We start from the raw sequence: 16,754 nt of genomic DNA, 5'->3' as shown, positions 1-16,754 counted from the left end.
TAGCTAGAATCGTGAATCAATCCTGCCACAGGTCATGCATAGACAGAATCATCCTACAAAATTGGCCACATATATATTTGATCCCTGTACTTACAATTACCTCCCCCCATGAACAATGGACCTTGCCGTTGGTGGGGAGGCTTGCGTGCCTCAGCGATACAGATAGCCGTACCGTAGGTGCAGCCACAACGGAGGGGTATCTGTTGAGAGGCCAAACAAACGTGTGGTTCCTGAAGAGGGGCAGCAGCCTTTTCAGTAGTTGCAGGGCAACAGTCTGGATGATTGACTGATCTGGCCTTTTAACACTAACCAAAACGGCCTTGCTGTGCTGGTACTGCGATCGGCTGAAAGCAAGGGGGAACCTACGGCCTTAATTTTCCAGAGGGCATGCAGCTTTACTGTATGATTAAATGATGATGGCGTCCTCTTTGGTAAAATATTCCGGAGGTAAAATAGTCCCCCATTCGGATCTCCGGGTGGGGACTACTCAAGAGGATGTCGTTATCAGGAGAAAGAAAACTGGGGTTGTACGGATTGGAGCGTGGAATGTCAGATACCTTAATCGGGCAGGTAGGTTAGAAAATTTTAAAAGGGAAATGGATAGGTTAAAGTTAAATATAGCGGGAATTAGTGAGGTTCGGTGGCAGGAGGAACATGACTTTTGGTCAGGTGACTACAGGATTATAAACACAAAATCAAATAGGGGTATTGCCGGAGTAGGTTTAATAATGAATAGGAAAATAGGAATGCAGGTAAGCTACTACAAACAGCATAGTGAACGCATTGTTGTGGCCAAGATAGATACGAAGCCCACACCTACTACAGTAGTACAAGTTTATATGCCAACTAGCTCTGCAGATGACGATAAAATTGAAGGAATGTATGATCAAATAAAAGAAATTATTCAGATAGTGAAGGGTGACGAAAATTTAATAGTCATGGGTGACTGGAATTCGGTAGTAGGAAAAGGGAGAGAAGCAAACGTAGTAGGTGACTATGGACTGGGGCAAAGAAATGAAAGAGGAAGCCGCCTGGTAGAATTTTGCACAGAGCACAACTTAATCATAGCTAACACTTGGTTCAAGAATCATAAAAGAAGGAAGAAGCCTGGAGATACTGACAGGTTTAAGATATATTATATAATGGTAAAACAGAGATTTAGGAACCAGGTTTTAAATTGTAAGACATTTCCAGGGGCAGATGTGGACTCTGACCATAATCTATCGGTTATGAACTGTAGATTAAAACTGAAGAAACTGCAGAAAGGTGGGAATTAAAGGAGATGGGACCTGGACAAACTGAAAGAACCAGAGGTTGTACAGAGTTTCAAGGAGAGCATAAGGGAACAATTGATAGGAATAGGTGAAAGAAATGCAATAGAAGAAGAATGGGTAGCTCTGAGGGATGAAGTAGTGAGGGCAGCAGAAGATCAAGTAGGTAAAAAGACGAGGGCTAGTAGAAATCCTTGGGTGACAGAAGAAATATTGAATTTAATTGATGAGAGGAGAAAATATCAAAATGCAGTAAATGAAGCAGGCAAAAAGGAATACAAACGTCTCAAAAATAAGATCGACAGGAAGTGCAAAATGGCTAAGCAGGGATGGCTAGAGGACAAATGTAAGGATGTAGAGGCTTATCTCACTAGGGGTAAGATAGATACTGCCTACAGGAAAATTAAAGAGACCTTTGGAGGTAAGAGAACCATTTGCATGAACATCAAGAGCTCAGATGGAAACCCAGTTTTAAGCAAAGAAGGGAAACCAGAAAGGTGGAAGGAGTATATAGAGGGTCTATACAAGGGCGATGTACTTGAGGACAATATTATGGAAATGACAGAGGATGTAGATGAAGATGAAATGGGAGATACGATACTGCATGAAGAGTTTGAAAGAACACTGAAAGACCTGAGTCGAAACAAGGCCCCCGTAGTAGACAACATTCCATTGGAACTACTGACGGCCTTGGGAGAGCCAGTCCTGACAAATCTCTACCATCTGGTGAGCAAGATGTATGAGACAGGCGAAATACCCTCAGACTTCAAGAAGAATATAATAATTCCAATCCCAAAGAAATAAGGTGTTGACATATGTGGAAATTACCGAACTATCAGTTTAATAAGTCACAGCTGCAAAATACTAATGCGAATTCCTTACACACGAATGGAAAAACTAGTAGAAGCCGAACTCGAGGAAGATTAGTTCGGATTCCGTAGAAATGTTGGGACACGTGAGACAATACTGACCCCACGACTTATGCTACAAGCTAGATTAAGGAAGGGCAAACCTACGTTTCTAGCATTTGTAGACTTAGAGAAAACTTTTGACAATGTTGACTGGAATACTCTTTTTCAAATTCTGCAGGTGGCAGGGGTAAAATACAGGGAGCGAAAGGCCATTTACAATTTGTACAGAAACCAGATGGCAGTTATAAGAGTCGAGGGACATGAAAGGGAAGCAGTGGTTGGGAAGGGAGTGAGACAGGGTTGTAGCCTCTCCCCGGTGTTATTCAATCTGTATATTGAGCTAGCAGTAAAGGAAACGAAAGAAAATTTTGGAGTAGGTATTAAAATCCATGGAGAGGAAATAAAAACTTTTAGGTTCGACGATGACATTGTAATTCTGTCAGAGACAGCAAAGGACTTGGAAGAGCAGTTGAACGGAATGGACAGTGTTTTGAAAGGAGGATATAAGATGAACATCAACAAAAGCAAAACGAGGATAATGGAATGTAGAAGAATTAAGTCGGGTGATGCTGAGGAAATTACATTAGGAAATGAGACACTTAAAGTAGTCAAGGAGTTTTGCTATTTGGGGAGCAAAATAACTGATGATGGTCGAAGTAGAGAGGATATAAAGTGTAGACTGGCAATGGCAAGGAAAGCGTTTCTGAAGAAGAGAAATTTGTTAACTTCGAGTATAGATTTAAGTGTCAGGAAGTCGTTTCTGAAAGTATTTGTATGGAGTGTAGCCATGTATGGAAGTGAAACATGGATGATAAATAGTTTGGACAGGAAGAGAATAGAAGCTTTTGAAATGTGGTGCTACAGAAGAATGCTGAAGGTTAGATGGGTAGATCACATAACTAATGACGAAGTATTGAATGGGATTGGGGAGAAGAGAAGTTTGTGGCACAACTTGACCAGAAGAAGGGATCGGTTGGTAGGACATGTTCTGAGGCATCAAGGGATCACCAATTTAGTATTGGAGGGCAGCGTGAAGGGTAAAAATCGTAGAGGGAGACCAAGAGATGACTACACTAAGCAGATTCAGAAGGATGTAGGTTGCAGTAGGTACTGGGAGATGAAGAAGCTTGCACAGGATAGAGTAGCATGGAGAGCTGCATCAAACCAGTCTCAGGACTGAATACGACACAACAACAACAACAACAACTTACAATTAAATGTTACTATTTCGGTTTCAGTTGAATGACATTCGACAATAAGCGAAGTATCGGAAACACCCTGCCGATGACTTTGGGAATACAAGGTGATCAAAAAGTCGTACAAATTTGAAAACTTAATAAACCACGGAATAATGTAGATAGAGAGGTAAAAATTGACACACATGCTTGGAATGACATGGGGTTTTATGAGAACAAAAAAAAACAAAGTTGAGAAAACGTCAGACAGATGGCGCGTGAAAGACCTCTTGCACGCGTCGTTTGGTGATGATTGTGTGCTCAGCCGCCACTTTCTTCATGCTTGGCCTCCCAGGTCCCCAGACCTCAGTTCGTGCCATTATTGGCTTTGGGGTTACCTGAAGTCCCAAGTGTATCGTGATCGACCGATATCTCTAAGGATGCTGAAAGACAACATCCGACGCCAATGCCGCACCATAATTCCGCCATGCTTCGCAGTGCTGTTCACAACATTATTCCTCGACTACAGCTCTTGTTGAGGAATGATGGTGGACATATTGAGCATTTCCTGTAAAGAACATCATCTTTGCTTTGTCTTACTTTGTTAAGCTAATTATTGCTATTCTGATTAGATGAAGAGATATCTGTCTGACATTTAATGAACTTTTGTACTTTTTCTTGTTCTAATAAAACTCCATGTCATTCCAAGCAAGTGTGTCTATTTGTACGTCTCTATCTACATTATTCCGTGATTTATTCTATTTTCAAATTTATACTGACTTTTTGAACACCCGGTACAAATATCTCTACCACTGTTATGACTTGACATATTATCGCAGTATTCCATGCCAAATTCATACCTTCCTTATGACTGGACATAGTCACCTCCTTTGCACATGTCGGAACACAAACACATACTTTATAAACCTGATGCTAATGGCAAACCTATCACACATCCCCTACTACTAAGTATAATACGTTGTCGATAAGTGATTGCTGGCCATACGAAATAATACTGACTGAACATCAACGGTTGGTGGTCATGTTGTCTCATAAGTTTTTCATGCGAGTGGTACCACAGTCTCTTAGAAAGAGAGGCGTGATCGTCTTACAAACCGTCAGATGTTAAAAAACACAACCATATTAAGTGTCTTAACAGTTTGTATGAAGAAATAAACTTTTTACATAAAGTGTCAGGAAGGTGTACATAATGTTTAGTAAAACTTCTAGAGGCAATTTTATACAACGAAGTATCATCGCTATGATATGAAAATTTATTTTATATCTACATGGATACTCTGCAAATCACATTTAAATGCTTGGCAGAGGGTTCATCGAACCACCTTCACAATTCTCTATTATTCCAGTCTCGTATAGCGCGCGAAAAGAACGAACACCTGTATCTTTCCGTACGAGCTCTGATTTCCCCTATTTTATCGTGGTGATCGTTTCTCCCTATGTAAGTCGGTGTCAACAAAATATTTCCGCATTCGGACGAGAACGTTGGTGATTGGAATTTCGTGGAAAGATTGCGTTTCAACGAAAAATGCCTGTCTATTAATGACGTCCAGCTCAATTCCTGTATCATTTCTGTGACACTCTCTCCCATATTTCGCGATAATACAGAACGTGCTGCCCTTCTTTGAACTTTTTCTCTGTACTCCATCAGTCCTAGCTGGTAAGGACCCCACACCGTGCAGCAGTATTCTAAAAGAGGACGGACAAGCGTAGTGTAGGGGTCTCCTTTGTAGGTCTGTTACATTTTCTAAGTGTCCTGCAAATAAAACGCAGTCTTTGGTCAGCCTTCCCCACAATATTTTCTATGTGCTCCTTCCAATTTAAGTTGTTCGTAACTGTATTACCTTCGTATTTTGTTGAATTTACGGCATTTAGCTTAGACTGATGTATCGCAAAGCCGAAGTTAAACGAATTCGTTTTAGCACTCGTGTGGATGACATTACACTTTTCGTCATTTAGGCTCAACTACAAATTTTCGCATCATTCAGATATCACTTCTAAACCATTTTGCAATTTTTTTTTTGATCTTATGATGACTTTATTAGTCGATAAGACGGCTGCTCAGATTGTCTCCCACATCGTTTATATAGATAAGGAACAGCAAAGGGCCTATAACACTACCTTGGGGAACGCCAGAAATCACTTCTGTATTACTCGATGACTTTCCGTCAATTAGTACGAACTGTGACCTCTATGACAGGAAATCACAAATCCAGTCACATAACTGAGACGATATTCCATAAGCACGCAATTCCACTACAAGCCACTTCTGTGGTACAGTGTCAAAAGCCTTCCAGGAATACGGAATGGATCTGAAATCCCTTGTCAGTACATTCAACACTTCATGTGAATAACGAGGTAGTTGTGTTTCACAGGAACGATGTTTTCTAAACCCATGTTGACAGTACGCCAATAAATAGTTTTCTTCGAGGTAATACATTATGTTTGAACACAATATACACTCCTGGAAATGGAAAAAAGAACACATTGACACCGGTGTGTCAGACCCACCATACTTGCTCCGAACACTGCGAGAGGGCTGTACAAGCAATGATCACACGCACGGCACAGCGGACACACCAGGAACCGCGGTGTTGACCGTCGAATGGCGCTAGCTGCGCAGCATTTGTGCACCGCCGCCGTCAGTGTCAGCCAGTTTGCCGTGGCATACGGAGCTCCATGGCAGTCTTTAACACTGGTAGCATGCCGCGACAGCGTGGACGTGAACCGTATGTGCAGTTGACGGACTTTGAGCGAGGGCGTATAGTGGGCATGCAGGAGGCCGGGTGGACGTACCGCCGAATTGCTCGACACGTGGGGCGTGAGGTCTCCACAGTACATCGATGTTGTCGCCAGTGGTCGGCGGAAGGTGCACGTGCCCGTCGACCTGGGACCGGACCGCACCGACGCACGGATGCACGCCAAGACCGTAGGATCCTACGCAGTGCCGTAGGGGACCGCACCGCCACTTCCCAGCAAATTAGGGACACTGTTGCTCCTGGGGTATCGGCGAGGACCATTCGCAACCGTCTCCATGAAGCTGGGCTACGGTCCCGCACACCGTTAGGCCGTCTTCCGCTCACGCCCCAACATCGTGCAGCCCGCCTCCAGTGGTGTCGCGACAGGCGTGAATGGAGGGATGAATGGAGACGTGTCGTCTTCAGCGATGAGAGTCGCTTCTGCCTTGGTGCCAATGATGGTCGTATGCGTGTTTGGCGCCGTGCAGGTGAGCGCCACAATCAGGACTGCATACGACCGAGGCACATAGGGCCAACACCCAGCATCATGGTGTGATCTCCTACACTGGCGGTACACCTCTGGTGATCGTCGAGGGGACACTGAATAGTGCACGGTACATCCAAACCGTCGTCGAACCCATCGTTCTACCATTCCTAGACCGGCAAGGGAACTTGCTGTTCCAACAGGACATTACACGTCCGCATGTATCCCATGCCACCCAACGTGCTCTAGAAGGTGTAAGTCAACTACCCTGGCCAGCAAGATCTCCGGATCTGTCCCCCATTGAGCATGTTTGGGACTGGATGAAGCGTCGTCTCACGCGGTCTGCACGTCCAGCACGAACGCTGGTCCAACTGAGGCGCCAGGTGGAAATGGCGTGGCAAGCCGTTCCACTGGACTACATCCAGCATCTCTACGATCGTCTCCATGGGAGAATAGCAGCCTGCATTGCTGCGAAAGGTGGATATACACTGTACTAGTGCCGACATTGTGCATGCTCTGTTGCCTGTGTCTATGTGCCTGTGGTTCTGTCAGTGTGATCATGTGATGTATCTGACCCCAGGAATGTGTCAATAAAGTTTCCCCTTCCTGGGACAACGAATTCACGGTGTATTTCAATTTCCAGGAGTGTATGTTCCAAAACCCTGCTGCATATCGACGTTAACGATATGGGCCTATAATTTAGTGGATTACTCCTACTACCTTTCTTGAATGTTGGTGTGACCTGTGGAACTTTCCAGTCTTTGGGTATAGATCTTTCGTCGAGCAAACGATCGTATACGACTGTTAGGTATAGAGCTAAGGCATCAGCATACTCCGACAGAAACGTAATTGGTATACAGTCTGGATCAGAAGACTTGCTTTTATTAAGTGATTTAAGTTGCTTCACCACTCCGAATATATTTACTTCTACGTTACTCATGTTGGCAGCTGTCCTCGATTCGAATTCTGGAATATTTACCTCGTCTTCTTTTGTGAAGCCATTTCGGAAGGCAGTGTTTAGTAACTCTGCTTTGGCAGTACTGTCGTCGACAGTATCTCCATTGCTGTCTCGCAGAGAAGGCATCGATTGTTTCTTGCCACTAACATACTTCAGATACGACCAGAACCTCTTTGGATTTTCTGCCAGGTTTCGAGACAACGTTTCGTTGTGGAAACCGTTATAACCATCTTGCATCTAAGCCCGCGCTAAATTTCGAGCTTCTGTAAAATATCATCAATCTTGGGGATTTTGCGTCTGTTTAAAATTGGCATGTTTGTTTCGTTATTTCTGCAACAGTGTTCTAACCCGTTTCGTTTACCAAGAAGGATCAGCTCCACCGTTTGTTAATTTATTTGGTATAAATCTCTCAATTGCTGCCGATACTATTTCTTTTAATTCAAGCCACACCTGGTCTACACTAATATTATTAATTTGGAATGAGTGGAGATTGTCCCTGAGGAAGGCTTCAAGTAAATTTTTATGTTTTTTTTCAGGTATATTTTTCGCTTATTTTTGGAGGATTTGGGGATTACAGTGCTGATTCTCGCAACGACAACCCTGTGTTCACTAATCCCTGTGTCGGTTTTGATTGGTTCTGATGTTCGTTATTAACTCAGGATTATTTGTCGCTAAGAGGTCAGCAAGAGCGTTTTCATAACCGTTTACTGTTCGCGTGGGCTCGTGAAATGATTGCTTCAAATAATTTTCAGAGAATGCGTTTAGCACAATTCCAGTCATATTTTATGCGTACCTACGAAATAAAACATGTATTTTCGCCAACACGTCGAGGGTAAATTAAAAGTCACCACCAACTACTATCGTATGAGTCGGGTACGTGTTTGAAATCAAACTCAAGTTTTCTTTGAACCTTTCAGCAACTGTATCATCTGAATTCGGAGGTCGGTAAAAGTGTCCTATTATTATTTTATTCCGGTTGCCAACAACGACCTCTGCCCATACTAACCCACAGAAAGTATGTACTTCAATTTCGCGACAAGTTAAACTACTTCTAACAGCAAAAACACGCCATAGCCAGTCAGTCGTGTTTAGCCTATGCTTTCGGGACACCTTAGATTCTTCTCACAAATTTTAACGAGCTTTCAGTGCCTATAATGATTCGAGCATCTGTGCTTTCTATTAGCGCTTGGAGCTCTGGTACTTTCCCAACACAGCTACGACAATTTACAACCGTTATACCGATGGTATCTACGTTCTTCCTGCCTTCGGACTGCACCCTTTGTGACTGAAGCCCATCTGGTATTTTCCCGAGACCTTCTAACCTAAAAAACCGCCCAGTCCACGCCACACAGACCCCGCTACACGTGTAGCCGCCTCCTGCGTGTTGTGGACACCTGACCTATTCAGCGGAACCCGAAACCCAACCACCCTTTGGCGCAAGTCGAAGAATCTGCAGCCTACACGGTCGCAGAACCGTCTGAGCCTTTAATTCAGACTCTCCACTCGGCTCTGTAGCAGAGGTCCACAATCGGTCCTGTCGACTATGCTGCAAAATAGTCAGCTCTGTTTTCATCTTGCAAGCAAGACTGGCAGCCTTTACCACTTCTGTTAGCCGCTGGAAATCAGAGAGAATATCTTCTGATCCAAAGTGACACACATCATTGGTACCGATGTGAGCCACCACCTGCAGTTGGCTGCACCCTGTGCTCTTCATGGCATCCGAGAGGACCCTTTCCACATCTGGAATGACTCCACTCGGTATGCACACGGAGTGCACATTGGTTTTCTTACCCTTCTTGTCGGCCAAGTCCCTAAGGGTCCCCATAATGCGCCTAACGTTGGAGCTCCCAACTACCAATAATCCCACCCTCTGCGATTGCCTCGATCTTGCAGGCTGGGTGGTTTCCTCTGACAGAGAAGAGGCGACAGCATCCGGATCAGCGAGTGTCAGCCACAGACAGCACCTGGAGCCTGTCTGTCAGACAAACCGGGGAGGCCTTACGTGCGGCCGCCTGGGAAGTCTTTCGCCGCCTGCTTCGCTCCGGGGCGACCTCCCACTCGACCACAGGTGCGGGGTCAGCCTCAGTGCGAGCAGTGGGGAGGATCAATCGGATGTTAAAAGCTATACTCGCTCTATAAATCCAGGTACGACCTTACCTCAGAATGAGGTGGTTTTTTTATCTGGACAAATACCGTAGCACTGAATTTAGACGGTGATTGCTGGAGTATATGCTACCAGACCAGCAGTGCAGTTACACATTATTGTGCAACCTCACAATAAAATTACCCAATTTAGAATGTGATTCGGTTAAGGAACGTGGTATGAAACCTGGATATCCAACTCCCTCACGCCGCCGCCGCTAGATATTTCTCCAATATTTGTAACGCACTCTGTGTCGATATCACGTCAGAGGTTCAGTGATATATCAGTTGCGCTATAGGTGGTGCTTGATTGAGAAGGATCACAACAGCAGATGGTGTGCTCATTGAGGCAGTAAGAAATGTTCAGTAGATTCACAGATCTCTAGTACTACGCCATCCGCTAGAAACGATACCTGAGATTTGGAATCAAGTCTCCCCAGTCAAGCACAAACCTGCGTTGGGTCCTATGGAGAAGTCCTTTAATGATTACAGCCACTAGTGAATTATATTTCTGACACTCTCATATCTAGAAACGAATCACCTTCCTCGAACCTACCTGCTACAGTAAAAATCCAATCTCGTCTTAGGTAGTCCCTATGCATCTTGCAACTGCTGCCATTTCTGCAGCTTTACGCATGTTGTCATTCCAGTTTAAGTCAGAACTGAGTAGGAGTCGGAGGACACTATATGTTCCACCTTCTGCAACCCGTGTAGAAAGAGGCTAAGCTGCCTTACTGCCACAGGACTGTGTTTTGACCATTCTATGGATACAGGAACAGGGAGAAGGACGAGGATTTTTCCTACTGCGCTGTGATGCGTCCCAAAACTACACACAAGTACTACAGATCCACCTCCCTCAGGGCCCATTCACATCTATCGCCCCAACAAGCTATCTTAGTTATTATCTACCATCCAACAAAGAAAAATTATGAACTACAGAAGCTCCACTAACTTCATCCGACAGAGGACTCGATAAGAAGTTTACCACATCTCTCTTCTCCCATACACCGAAAACGAATACTGCATGGATGCCGGCATCGAGCACATGTGACGATACTATTAAATATACAGGTACTGACCAACTGCACCGATCAGTTTAAAGTTTCAACGCCTGTACTGTATGAGGATGATCATATCCCCCAGACTATATTGTAAGTCGCAAGAGACGCTTCCTGTGACCCTGTCTCGTTCTTTTAAACATTCTTTTTTCTGCTGCAGTACACCTTGTACATCGCCATACATTTTGTTTTTCCACCATGACTTCGAGGTCTGTGACAGGTTCCAAACTTCCATTAACACGTTCTGATTCATAACCTCTCACAGAAAACTAGACGTCACGTGGTGTAACTCACTTTGTTATCGCTGCTACCATAGCACACCACACACACTGGATGATTTTAAATAAAAATCAGTTACAACATAAGGAAAATGGAAGGGTTTTGCCGCACTGTGGAGAGTTACCAAAGTACAGTCCGAAAGTGATTGACGAGCTCTACATTTAAATTCATCTGCCACAGTGACAGAATAGCTGACGGCTCTGCGTCCCATTTCGACTCATTTCTCATTCTGCAGTCATGCATGCGATCACTGTTTCCGTGCTAGCCATTACCAGAAGGTGTTATCCCTCCACCATAACTCTTTCTCCAACTCAAACAAGCGTTGTCAGTCAATCATTATGTGGTAACCAACAGCGAACCAGTGGACGGATGGGACAGAAAAGACACTGTCTATGTACTGAAATAATAAGCATCACAGCTGATAGTGCGAACAGTTTTAGAAATTTCACAGTAATTTCAACACCGACGAATGATGCGACAGCACGTTTCCCAGTTTCACTATCATAGCTAAACAACCCCTTCCCCACTTTGCGAGTATCATTGTGAATGTAGATAGATGACTGTGCAGTAAGTCCATTCATTGTTAATTCTTGAACACATACAACATCGAAGTGTACCAGACAGCACTCTACATATTTCTGACACCTCGAGCATAGTGCTTAATTTACGATCCATCTCTATGCTGATGGGAGTCACAGAGCAATCTCTAGGTCGTAGGGTAAAATTAGAGACCGAAAGACCCCCTCACACTGTTTTTGACCAACCCACCCAGCAGCACCACTATTAATTTCATCTGCAACCTGCCAGATGTAGACCGCTACATTCCACATCTCGTAAATGCATGGAGCTTGCCGTGTCCTTCCCCATCCAAGTGCACAAGGTTTCCCAAGATGCTCTCATCTCGAGGAGATTAGCATTCTTTGTCGATGTGTAGTAACACATTTGGAAGTGTTGTACTGTTATAGCAGACAGTTAAGAAGACATACAAACGGGTGATTTATATGTGTGATGGAGCTACAGACGGACGCAGTTAGAAGCATTTTTTACGTAAATCAACCAAGCTTTCAAATATTAATCCAGAGTCTAGAACCAGTACCTGGAAGGTATTGATAAGAGAGAACATAAACGCATGCACTCCTAAGGCTACAACGTTCTGCACTTAAAACGGGCTATAACGTTAGACCGTTAGAGTTTTCTGACCTATCCGTGGTATGGAATGCAACGCTGTTAATATTCCAATGTAAGAAATATATTTCAAGCGCATGACATACATCCTTCTTCCCGGTTTATCTACGATAAACTATGTGATCAGATCGTAAAACGAAAAACCTACTTCCTTAAAATATCTGCTATGTTTCATACGAGCACAATATACCTTTCCAGAGATGTATAGCTTCCAGTGTTGACACCCAATCACGGTTCAGAAATTATATTCTACCCACATCAGTCCTATATAAAATGACCGTTAGCAATGGAGAATACTTCTTACAAGGAAACAGATAAACGCATAGCAACAGTTTCTGACATGTGAAATTACAAGTAATTCCACCATTAACTCTGTAAACAGCACATCTGTCTGGCAAATGTATTCACGGGGATTGCAGTGTCACACAAACACCTATCGCCAACTTAGAATCATCTTAGTTATGAAGCTGATGTCTCGATTTTACACCCGAGATGCGTCAGAGGGATGGAGTACATCACATAACCATAGTTTGTTTAGAGAACTGTGTCACATTTTATCACACATGATCAAGAAGTGTCAGCGTGCGAACCATTCAACGAAACGTCATCGATATGGGCTTTCGGAGCCGAAGACCCACTAATGTACTCTTGATGACTGCACGACACAAAGCTTTACGCCTCGCCTAGGCCTGTTGACATTGGACTGTTGACTGGAAACATGTTGCCTGGTTGGACGAGTCCCGTTTCAATTTGTATCGAGTGGATGGACGTGTGTGGCTACGGAGAAAACCTCATGAATCCTTGGGACGTGCATGTCAGCAGGGGACTGTTCAAGCTGGTGGAGGCTCTGAATGGTGCGGGGCGTGTGTGCAGTTGGAGTAATATGGGACCCCTGATAAGTCGGAATACGACCCTGGCAGGTGACACATACATAAGGGTCCTGTCTGGTCACCTGCATCAACTCATGTCCGTTGTGCATGCAGACGGACGTGGTCAATCCCAGCAGGACAATGTGGCGCTCAACACGTCCAGAATTGCTGCAGAGTGGCTCTAGGAACACTTTTCTGATTTTAAATACTTCCGTTGGCCACCAAACTCCCCAGACATCAACATTATTGATCATAGCTGGGATGCTTTGCAACGTGCTGTTCAGAAAAAATCTCCATCCCCTGGTACTCTTACGGATTTACGTTCAGCAGTGTAGGGTTAATGGTGTCAGTTTTCTGCAGCACTACTTCAGACGTTAGTCGAGTCCATGCCATTTCATGTTGTGGCACGTCTGCGTGTTCGCATTGGCCCTGTGCGGTATTAGCCAGGTGTACAATTTTCTTTGGCTCTTCAGTGTATATCTTCATATGTAGCAGTTACCCACCATTTTTTACGCTTTTCTTAAGTTTATTCTTTCTAAACTTGAGCTGTTTATGGTTATGCAGCTATTAATAATTAGACTCTATCAAACTCATGCTGAGTGTAGTATCTGGATCATTCATCCATCTAGCTATTGATTCAGTCATTCCTCATAGTCTGTAAATCCCCTCAATGAGGAAAATCTTCAGGAAACAGGGGCCACTCAAGGTATATGTTTCAAAATCATCATCTTTTCCTGTGGACCTCGTCCCGCTTCAACGCGGGCTCGGCTGTGTTACTACGGATTTGGCAGTATTAGCTGCAGAGGGTGGCCGCATGCCCTTCCTGTCGCCATGCCAACCCCCCTGGGACAGAATTTGTGCACCCCAGCTGTCTGCATCTAGTGTAAGCCATGAAATAGTGCAGACGTTTTCAAATGTCTGCAAACCACGTAACTGAGGCAGAACGTGGGGAGCAGCCCAGTATTCGCCATGTGGGATGTGGAAAAGCGCCTAAAAGCCACATCCAGGCTGGCGGGCGTACCGCCCCTCGTAGTTAATCCGCCGGGCGGGCTCTATTCGAGGCCGGCGCGCCTACCCGATTCCAGGCAGCAGTGCATTAGCGCTCTCGGCTACCCTGGCGGGTGTTATACGTTTCAGAATGTCAGAGATAAAACAGGAGTATTATCGACATGATGTTCAGTTCAGTCATTCGAGCTGCATTCACTGTATAGCTGAATTTTTTGATGTGAAGCGATTTGCTATGTATGTCACCTGTTAAAGTTTTCTGAATCTTGGTTTCGCTCGAATTCCTGCAGAGACTGAACAATTCCAAGAATAAACCAAATATTTCCTATTCTGTAATTGGTTCGCATCTTAAGAAACTTTTGCATCCTCATCCGATTAAATACATTTAATAACGATGATTGACCGAATGGGGAACAATAATCGAGAAACAGAGACAGAGAGAAAAGGTGATGTAATGTAGCACGATAGCTAATTGCAGCTACTCCTCACTTTTGAATCCCGCTTTCTTCCTGCCTGTCAACGTCACCTGACTAAGAGGAAAAATGGTTTTATATCTATCTTGAGTTCTTGAGATTTCCATATTTTTCTAAATCTAACTATGCTGAGTGATATTAACAAAATGAAATTAGGTTAAATCAGAATGTCAGTGATGTTTGTTGCAGGATTTTGGTGCGATTCGTTTACGAGATATCACATTTGAAAAGGTCCGACACTGACAATTGTACGATACCTGTGGTAGCACACACTAAAGAACTACAACAGTGCATACACTAGCTATGTGGATTCAGACCAATAACGAGACAGTCGGCCATCACAATTTGTGTTCATAATGACCACCGGCAGCGGCAGTACACGCCTGCAGTCTGCTGCACACGTGCTGCCAGCATTTCAGTGGAGATGTCCGAGCAGGCTGGCGTAAAACGTCGTTGCATATCATCAGGTGTACTTGGTATGTCTTTGTAGACGGCATATTTCAGCTTTCCACACAGAAAAAGTTGAAAGTTAACAGGCATCAAATCCGGGAAACGGGCTATCAAGGTACAAGCTATCTTCATTATTTCGTGAAAGTATGGTGTTGTACGACGTGTACTGTAGGCTGGACAGCCATCCAGTTCGTACTCCGGGTTCGTCCTAGTATACACAGGAACGCCTTCTAACATCCGTGGAAGGTGGTCTGATAGGAGGCTGCGATACTTGAGCACCTTCAGTGTTCCGCCTTTGAAACAAGGGCCTATGAGCTGATGGTCCACTATCCCACACCACACGTTTACGCTCGATGTCTTCTCACATTCCACCTGACGAAGGCAGTGGGAATTTTCAACAGACCAATAGTGCATCTTTCGGCGGTTTACCTGACAATGATGGATAAATGTGGCTTCAGCACTAAATAAGATACATGGTACATCTGGAGTACCCTGTCTTAACGCCCACGCGCAGTTTCCTCACAATCGTTTCCGTGCAACTCTTGATGGAGATAGATGTGATCAGGATGGAACATATGTCCCCGGGGAATGCGTAGGCACTTGCCCGACTCATGTCACTTCCTCGCACGGGAGCTAACGAGCACACCAACTGCAACACCAGCAAGAACATAAATTTCCCCCTCTCCTGCCGTCACTTGTTACCTTTCCTTTTTGTTGCCTAGGTGTTACACTATCACTTTCACGTAACTGATTGAAGAGGTTGACAAATAACTGCCGAAGTCCTTGACGTCTATTGGGAAGTCTTCCGCATACACAGTACAAGAACAAACTGCCTTCTTCTGTATTCTCCGTACATCATAAGCATGTTGGTTTTTTTTCTGAATTGGTATATCGCATCATCCACTCACGACCTACTGCTTGGACTGTCAAACACGCATTGCATAGCAAGTTGCAAGGTAGTCAAGGAATACACGAGCCCACTGTAAGTAAACATAACAAGATCATGCCTTGCAATTAAGCAGGCTGAATGACACGAACAAGTGTTGGTGTAGGAACTTTTCACAATACGAGATCTTGTAAATGACTCGCTGTAGAATGCTCCAACAAATACCACTGACCTTCCGCTTTACGTTATTTGTAGTCTGTTAATGTCAATAGCCGTAGTTTCATTTGAAAAAGTGCACGTTTGCACAGTAAGTACAGTTTGTAAGTATTATTAAAGCCGGCCGGAGTGGCCGTGCGGTTCTAGGCGCTACAGTCTGGAGCCGAGCGACCGCTCCGGTCGCAGGTTCGAATCCTGCCTCGGGCATGGATGTGTGTGATGTCTTTAGGTTAGTTCGGTTTAATTAGTTCTAAGTTCTAGGCGACTGATGACCTCAGAAGTTAAGTTGCATAGTGTTCAGAGCCATTTGAACCATTTGTAAGTGTTATTATGATATGTTGATTGGCTACCAACCCATTTTACGAAAACCGTACATCAATAGCACTTTCGATTTCCGCAATATTTGCGGTGCAAGTTTTAGATGACGCACCCCACAAAATACATGTGTATGGGGTACGTCGCAATGCATTTTAGAGCCCTACTGCCTGTTGTGTTGGCCAGTGTTTTGTCAGGCTCAGCGCGCCAACACAAGGAAGTTTCATGTGCGCTGTAAATATGTCGCAAAGGTAAATTCTGCTCTTCTGAAACATTTTTTAATTCATTACTTAATAGTTCAAGGCTTGAAAAACTTAAACT

General features: G+C 44.2%; 1 protein-coding gene across 3 annotated transcripts in view; it reads left to right on the top strand.

The window, feature by feature from the left end:
- LOC126278137 (uncharacterized) overlaps positions 1-16,754 on the top strand; it is a 500,725-nt gene that overhangs the window by 405,782 nt on the left and 78,189 nt on the right. The gene's annotated exons all lie outside the window — the stretch shown is intronic.

Source organism: Schistocerca gregaria, chromosome 6 (assembly GCF_023897955.1).
Source record: "Schistocerca gregaria isolate iqSchGreg1 chromosome 6, iqSchGreg1.2, whole genome shotgun sequence".
Classification (NCBI taxonomy): Eukaryota; Metazoa; Arthropoda; class Insecta; order Orthoptera; family Acrididae; genus Schistocerca; species Schistocerca gregaria.
Note: the sequence above shows the minus strand (reverse complement) of the source record. Positions and strands in the feature narration are given on the sequence as shown.